Below are 8914 nucleotides of genomic sequence, written 5' to 3'. Positions count from 1 at the left end.
TTGCAATTGTGTTACATTTGTTCAACTTCTACACAAATGCAACATACAATTATTGTTATTGTTGTACTAGTACACATTGAATACCCACTGGTAACATTGCTGTGTGATAAAAATATAATAACTTGGCAAATTGTAGCTTGGCTTTGAAATAAAAAAATGGATTTGAAATTGCCTAGAATAGGAATAAACTGGAAGAAACAACACACTGTATTCAAAGTATAATTGTATTCAGCCCATGATTTAACATACTTTGCAGCCAATGTCAATTTTTATGTAATGCATGTGGTGCTCATTTGTTTACCTTTTGATCTCTCCTTAAAAGTATTCTGTGTGAAGGACATTATAGAATTTGTAAACTACAGTATAGAAAAGGACACTTTAAGACATTTAAACTTGATCTTATTCTATCCCAGAAGTACCGTGATCTCAAGGCTATGAATTTGTAATAATCCAATAAAATAAAACTCTCTCCTCTGCTATCTAGGTTTAGTGCCTGCACTACGAAGACAATTTTTGTAGCCTTACCATTGGAATTTGCCATGTTTAAATCCTTTCCATTTGCTGGAAAACTTCATTGTTGCTGACAAGGAATCAAGTAGAAAATTGGAGGCTTGGATATGAAACTCTCTCTGGTGCTTGTTAGCATAAGCGAATATTTTTGTTTTGGGACCAAAATAAACTCCCTGCATCTATTTTTAAGAAATACTTATAGTGTAAATATGTCATTCATGATTTTTCAAACATAAGCTTTGAAAAATGAGCTTGGGAATGGTCTATATTTAAATCTAAAAAGAACTCATGACAAAATGATACTAGCTATAGTGCTTACAATGTTTTGTGTCATTTAGAGAGAAAAATATAAAGCTGTCCTGACTTCCTGTGGTAATTAGTGCCTCTTTTATGGTACATAAAATACTCTAATGGTAATGTTGTAAGAAGTCATTTGGTTTTATCAACTGCTGAAATTACTTTTGATGTTGTTACTAAAAATAGCGGGATATGTAGGTGCGTCAGGACGCAGGGTGCAGCAGTGTGGCACATGCCTGTCTAAACCCCACAGTCTTCTGAGGTTCAGATTAAAGGCCTGATTTTGTAGTTTTGTCCCTCACACTGAGGGAAGGTCATTGACTGATATTCCTTCAGCTCCTTTAATGGAGGTGACAAAAGGAGAGTGTCTGAACGAAAGGAGGTCAGGGTGGAGGAATGAGGGAGAAAGCAAGAATTAGGGAGAGACTTGAATTTTTAAACTTGTTTCTTTTATTTACCATTATATTTTTACCCTCCTAACAAAGATTAATCTGGCAAGTTCCCTAAATTGGATGGCTGAATTTATCCTTTTAAGCTTTTTAAAAGCAAGAGAATTTTTCAGATACTTCTGTATAATTGTGAATAAGACCAATGCCAGAGAAGAGGAAAAAAACAAACAAAACAAAAACAAAGCAAGATAAAAGACAGGAAGAGAGAAAGAAAAATGAGAGTGAAAAGTCTTCAAACTTCTGTACTTTTAGAGATTGTGAGAGGCTGTGCTCTTTTTCAATTCAATGAGTCTCTTAACTTTTTTTTTCTTGCTATCACTGCTCATTCTTGTCTCTTTGCTTGTTCCTGTCTTCTCATTTCTCTTTCCAAATTTTCATCTTTCCAAATTCCTCATGTTACAGTTTAAAATTATTATTGTAATACTGACTGCTAGGACCTTTCCATTTATTCCAATTTCCACTGGATGGTTAGGGCTAATGAACCTGTGAACACCAAACCTTTCTAATTCTGGGTGTGGTGGCCCTCCACCAAGGAAAGGGGTTTCCTGAAGTCCTTGTCTGATAGCAAATACTGGAGTGGGGTTAAATGTCCTTGGGTCACATAATGGTGGCCAGTGAGCTAATCTGTTTCTGGGAATGCATTACATTTTAAAACCTTGCCCATAATCCCATGATTGTTCAGCTGGTGACAGGTGGAGAAAGTGGTCCTGATTTTGGAATAAAAGTGTGAGATTGCTTGTAATTAGTAGTCCTGAGAGTAGGTTCATAGGACTATGAATGGATTTAAATGGATAACATAGTTTATCCATTTAGTGAACACAGTTCTAATTGCTCAACTGACTATTTTCACTTTCTGGGCAGACAGGATGACCACATTCACAAGCCTAATTCAGAGTCTGTGTGCGACTGCGGGACTGCAAGAGGAACTGATGTGTCATTTCTAGTCTGCGGCAGTTATGAGTTAGTGTGTTTCTTCCTCTGTTGCATCTCTCTCTTGCCCTGCCTTGGCAATCCTAGAAACCATGGAAGGCAGCCATCAGGAAATGGAGGCATATTTCAGCTGCATTGAATTTTTCCTAAATGAGAAATAAATTTTTATAGTAGTAAGTACCTGATATTCCAGGATTTGTTTGTTACTACAGCAGAACTTACCTGATCATGACAGCTACATTTAGTATAGTATCCTGGCACATACTGTCCATTAAATGATATTTATCATTATTATTATGATAGTATTCTATGGGCCTATTGGGAGATGTAATACAATTATTCTTCCTTATTGATAATGACTTTATTAAAATGAAATTAAGAAATATTATGCAAATATGATGGAATATATATTAGATACTTATTACAATTTTTTGACTCCCTGTGGGGTATGGTTTAGGATGAGAGCAACAGGATCATTTTCACTTAGGTGTCTTTTTATCCGTGCAATATCTTATATAAGCAGTAATTAATTTTCAGAGCTATGACCTAAATAGCTAAGAAAATAGTTTTAGAAGATAAGGGAAAAAAGTGGAAAAAAGTAAGATATACAAGAAAGAAAAGAAAGAAAAAAATTGTCTGTGGAGTTATTTTATAATATCACCTCCCTCAATAGACTACAACAGTACCTGTGTATGTTTCTAAGACTAATAAATAGGGTAGCCCAAATCACTGAGTAAAGTAAATGACTAAAATAATAAAGAAGCTGAGTAGTGAATAAAGCACTTTTAAGTGTCAAAGTTGTGACCGTCAATCACGGTTTGGCCACCTATATTGCTGGAAGTTTTGGGACAATATTCAGGAAAAATGACTAGACACAGATAGGTCCTATAATTAGATTATTTGTCACTCTAAAGAATCAACTTAAATTTGTCAGTGAGTCTAACTTCAGTTTTTTTAGATGAACCTCCAAAGTACACATTTCACAGTTATGATCTCAACACCCCAGTTGTACACTTTGTTGAGAACTGCGCACGTATTGACATCCTCAAAATACCCTCCTGTTAGAAAAATGTAGCAGTGTGATTTAGCGGTGAATGTAAACTCTACTTCCTCTTAAGATGCTCATGATTAGTTTGACATCTGGGAAATTGTTCTTTAATATGAATAGAGGAGTTTTATATCCTTTTATATAAGATAGCTATTTAGATGTTTTGGAAACCTTAAATTATTACACTTTTTCATGTCATCTTGACAGAAAAATGGCTATCTACATGAAGGAAAGTAAAAAGGGATTCGTGTACCTGTTAGTTAGATTCCATTGCAGCACACATATTTCTTGCCCGTGGACTCGATAATCTGTGGGTTGGCTGAGATCAGCTAGGCTTGGATTTGGGGTTGTTCCATGTATCTCTCATTCTGAAACGGAGGTGAAAGGCATTGCAGTCATTGGGGGCGTGCTCTTTTCATGGTGGGTAGCAGGAAGGCAAGAGGAGCCAGTGGAAATACCTGATGCCTTTCAAAGTCTCTGCTTGACATTTCACCATTTCATATCTGCCCATATTGCTTTACTCATGTGAGCAACACCAGAGTCAATGGGGGTAGAGGTGTATAGTCCTCCTCTAGAGGCAGTTCTTACAGTCTCTTTGATATGTAATTGTATCATCGGGAGAAAATGGAATAGGAGGGATCAGAATCCATTCATTCACATTAGCTAACACCACATATGATGGTGGCCTCTACAGAGATGAAAGACCTAAAGTTGAAAGGTAAAAGTATAAAGTTAATAGAAGAAAATCTAGAAGACTACCTAGGGTAGTAGAACTTCTTTAAAAAAATGTAAAAGTACAAACCAAAAGAAAGAAAAGTAATAAATCTGACTATATCAAGAAAAATTTTCATGAAAGGCACCATGTATCAAGTTAATAAACAGATAATAGATTGGGGGCATATATTTCTGACACTTAAAATCAACTAAGAATCAATACCTAGAGTATGAGAAATTCTTCTGTAAAGAGCAATTCTGATACAATTAAGTGTGAAAGATATGAGATGGAATTTTCAAAAAATTAAAACCAAAAAGCTACCAAGCATGCAAAAGGGGAAGTCATAGAATCATTAGTGATCATAAATATGTAAATTAAAGCAAGAATATCACTTTAGAGCCATTAGCGCACTAAATACTAAGAACGCAGTAATGTAATAGGAAACTTCACACACATCTAATGGAGTGTAGATTGTTGTGGACATTTGGAAAGTAATCTAGTACCAGTGAGTCAGTTTGTAGACACATACCCTGTGGTAAATCTGTTCTTTTACCAGGTATATAGTCCGAATCAATCCTCATATAAAGTCAAAAAGGGACATGTAAAAGGTTGTTCTTGGTTGTGGACTAAGAAATATTGTGTTTGTTCTTGGTTGAGGACTAAGTTGAGGTAAGTGAGACAACTCAGATGCAGATTTTAAGGAGGCACTCACTCTAAAGGTCATGTAAAACATGAGTACAGGATAGCACACTCACCCTGAGAGTAAGTGCCTCCTTAAGTGTTGTGCCCCATCTGCCTCACTTGCCTCACCCTACTATCAGCTCAACTGGTAAACTGGAGTCAGATTAAGTGTCTGTCACATGGAGAGTGGATAGATGACATGAAATAAATGCACAGGAAGGAGAATTACACATCATTTAGAAAGAATGGATGAAAGATGAATATAGTTGTAGGAGTGAGTTTTAAGTCGTTTAATTAAAAAAAAACATTATTGTCTGTTCATCATTTTGAAAGTGAACACATCAAATGGCATTTTATTTACTTAAGAAGCAAATATTAAAACAAAGCCAAAATAAAAATATTTTGATAAATATACTAAGAGGAAAATTAAATAGTACAGCCTATTTTAAAATGTTCATAAAGCAATGTACTTAAATTGATCAAGTGAAAACATATATTTTTACAATCTCAAAATCAAAATCATTTTATGTATCAGAAATTTTTCAGTATGTGGGGAAAAGGTTTATATTGTTCAATGAAACCTTAGCATATACTTTTTGACTCTCCCCATAATAACTGGCATATCTATTTCTCAAGCCAATTTAAATCTAAAATGTAAAACTGACTTTGATGTGACGGCTCACTATGATCTATTTCACCCAAAAACTTTGCTGAGTTTTTGGTATAGACTCTCTATATCTGCAAGTTATGAATGGTTTAAAATATAGAAATAGGGCTTCCCTGGTGGCGCAGAGGTTGAGAGTCCACTTGCCGATGCAGGGAACATGGGTTCGTGCCCCGGTCCGGGAAGATCCCACATGCCATGGAGTGGCTGGGCCCGTGAGCCATGGCCGCTGAGCCTGTGCGTCCGGAGCCTGTGCTCTGCAACAGGAGAGACCACAACAGTGACAGACCCGCATACCGCAAAAAAAAAAAAAAAAAAAATATATATATATATATATATATATGTATATATATATATATAATATAACTACAAATTTAAGAAAAATGTGGATGGTTTGGAGACTTTTTAGCAGAATTATGAGTTAAAATTCATTGTTGTGGTCCACTCTAAATCTGACTTTTTAATAGCTTTATGAACTATCATACCCTAGATAAGAATAGTAACTGAAGATGGTAGATTTTAGTATGGCTGAGGACTGCCAGATATCCACGAAGGGATACTGGGTATCTGGAAGAGATCCCTGGTGGTCCAAAAACAAAATCTGTTCTTGCATCTGCTCCAATCCAGCTTTCTGTCTCTCCTTTCTTCAGTATTTTCACATTCTTCTGTGCCGTCATTTATAAAATATATCTGTTAATTAAATGTGTTCTATGTCTCTGGGGAATTGATAACTTGATTTGAAAGCACTTTAAAAAATAAAGTTCAGGGGTTTCCTTGGTGGCGCAGTGGTTGAGAGTTCGCCTGACAATGCAGGGGACACGGGTTTGTGTCCCGGTCTGGGAGTATCCCACATGCCGGGGAGTGGCTGGGAACATGAGCCATGGCCGCTGAGCCTGCGCATTCAGAGCCTGTACTCCACAACAGGAGAGGCCACAACAGTGAGAGGCCCGCGTACCCCTCCAAAAAAAATTTAAAATTAAAGTTCAGGCCCCCAAATGGCGGCCAGCTGCTACCAGAATTTTCTCAAACTCTGTGAGGAATGGCCAGTGGACGAGACCAAATGAGGCCGGGACTTGGGCGCTTAATCAGTGGGAGCGGGTAGTGCACGCCTTTCGGGAGGGAGAGAACACCCAGATTGCGGAGCCTGAGGCCTGTGATCAGTTGTACGAGAGCTTAGTACTTCTCCATTCAAACTACTACAAACACAAGTACCCTCGTCCCAGAGACACAGGCTTCAGTGGCCTGTCCCTGGAAGAATACAAACTGGTCCTGTCCACAGATACCTTGGAAGAGTTTAAGGAGATGAATAAAGGCGTGTGGAAGGAACTGCAGGAGAAGTTTGCCCCCAAGGATCCTGAGGAGAAACATAAGGCCTGGGCTAGGGCCTTACCGCGACCGCATTACCTAAGCGTGAAGTAGTGTACATTGTCATCATCAGTACAATGCCCTGATTTCTCCATCAAAAAAAAAAAAATTTCATATACCTATAATAATTCTTTTAACCTTTTTATTTTATATTGGAGTATAGCTGATTAAGAATGTGATAGTTTCAGGTGCACAGAAAAGTGACTCAGCCATACATACACATGTATGCATTCTCATATACCTATATATAATGATACTGAGTGTTGAAATAATTATTTTTGGAATATGTTTTAAAATGATGGGAGGGAGATGCAAGAGGGAGGAGATATGGGGATATATGTTTATGTATAGCTGATTCACTTTGTTATAAAGCAGAAACTAACACACCATTGTAAAGCAATTATACTCCAATAAATATGTTTTAAAAAAATGGAACAGTAACAGTAAGTAACAGTAACAGAAAATTCAGTAAGTCTGAATTTTCTTATATAAGAGGTACTTTTTCTCACCATGAGTTTATTTTTCAGCCCTATTTAATTTGGAAACTGGCCTATTTGAATACCTAGAGCGGAAACTTCCTCACCCAGCTGTTAAAGGGCATAATGTCAGATTTTAAACTTTGTTTTCCACGTAGGACAGCAAACTGTTACCTCCTTGTATAGGTGCTTTTAATTACAGACTAGATTGGTCAATGGGATAGTGCCACCCAAACGATATATATAAAATGACCAAGATTTAGAGACATCAGGTATTACCGTGTGCAGAATAATAGAAAGATGGGTGTCACATTCACCTCCTTTTCCTTGTACATAGATTACATGTTCATTAGTTTATAGACATCATGATAGTAATCTAATTTGGGACAAACAGAATAGATTTCATGCCAGGTTTGTATTTGGAAAGCCACAGGGTTGGTGCAATGCTGCTTCCTGGGGGATCTACAGAGAAGACTGACCCAACCTGGGGACAAGGGGATATCTTTCTCACCTTGTAATTCTCCCCTTCAAGAGGTGCAAGACTCAGAAATGTGAGGAAAAGAACTATCAAGGATAGTTCTTTAGTATCTTTAGTATCAGAGTAAGGCTAGTCTTTCCCCTGTTGCGAATACTATTATTATGATTATAACCACTACTAGTACTATTATTTATTAAATACTTATTTTTAAAAAGGTTTATGTGGATAATGTTATATATATAAAGATTATGTGTATTATAATATTATTTCTCTTTTAAATAAGAGAAAAATTAAGCTTGGAGAGGTGAGGTGATTTACTCAAAGTCATACTTCCAGGGTTAAAAGAGAACCTCCTAGAGAAATGGAAATAAAAACAATCATAAACAAATGGGACCTAATGAAACTTCAAAACTTTTGCACAGCAAAGGAAACCATAAACAAGACCAAAAGACAACCCTCAGAATGGGAGAAAATATTTGCAAATGAAGCAACTGACAAAGGAATAATCTCCAAAATTTATAAGCAGCTCATGCAGCTCAATAACAAAAAAACCACAACCCAATACAAAAATGGGCAGAAGACCTAAATAGACATTTCCCCAAAGAAGATATACAGACTGCCAACAAACACATGAAAGAATGCTCAACATCACTAATCATTAGAGAAATGCAAATCAATGAGATACAATGAGATATCATCTCCCATCAGTCAGAATGGCCATCATCAAAAAATCTAGAAACAATAAATGCTGGAGAGGGTGTGGAGAAAAGGGGACCCTCTTGCACTGTTGGTGGGAATGTAAATTGATACAGCCACTGTGGAGAACAGTATGGAGGTTCCTGAAAAAACTACAAATAGAACTACCATATGACCCAGCAATCCCACTACTGGACATATACCCTGAGAAAACCATAATTCAAAAAGAGTCATGTACCAAAATGTTCATTGCAGCTCTATTTACAATAGCCCAGAGATGGAAACAACCTAAATGTCCATCATCGGATGAATGGATAAAGAAGATGTGGCACATATATACAATGGAATATTACTCAGCCATAAAAAGAAACGAAATTGAGCTATTTGTAATGAGGTGGATAGACCTAGAGTCTGTCATACAGAGTGAGGTAAGTCAGAAAGAGAAAGACAAATACCGCATGATAACACATATATATGGAATTAAGAAAAAAAAATGTCATGAAGAACCTAGGGGTAAGACAGGAATAAAGACACAGACCTACTAGAGAATGGACTTGAGGATATGGGGAGGGGGAAGGGTGAGCTGTGACAAAGCGAGAGAGAGG

The 8914-nt window shown here is 36.8% G+C and overlaps 1 pseudogene; it reads left to right on the top strand.

The window, feature by feature from the left end:
• The first annotated feature begins 6289 nt into the window (after positions 1 to 6289).
• LOC136120209 (ubiquinol-cytochrome c reductase complex assembly factor 2 pseudogene) lies at positions 6290 to 6713 on the top strand (annotated as a pseudogene).
• Positions 6714 to 8914: the final 2201 nt, after the last annotated feature.

Source organism: Phocoena phocoena, chromosome 3 (genome assembly GCF_963924675.1).
Source record: "Phocoena phocoena chromosome 3, mPhoPho1.1, whole genome shotgun sequence".
Lineage (NCBI taxonomy): Eukaryota > Metazoa > Chordata > Mammalia > Artiodactyla > Phocoenidae > Phocoena > Phocoena phocoena.
Note: the sequence above shows the minus strand (reverse complement) of the source record. Positions and strands in the feature narration are given on the sequence as shown.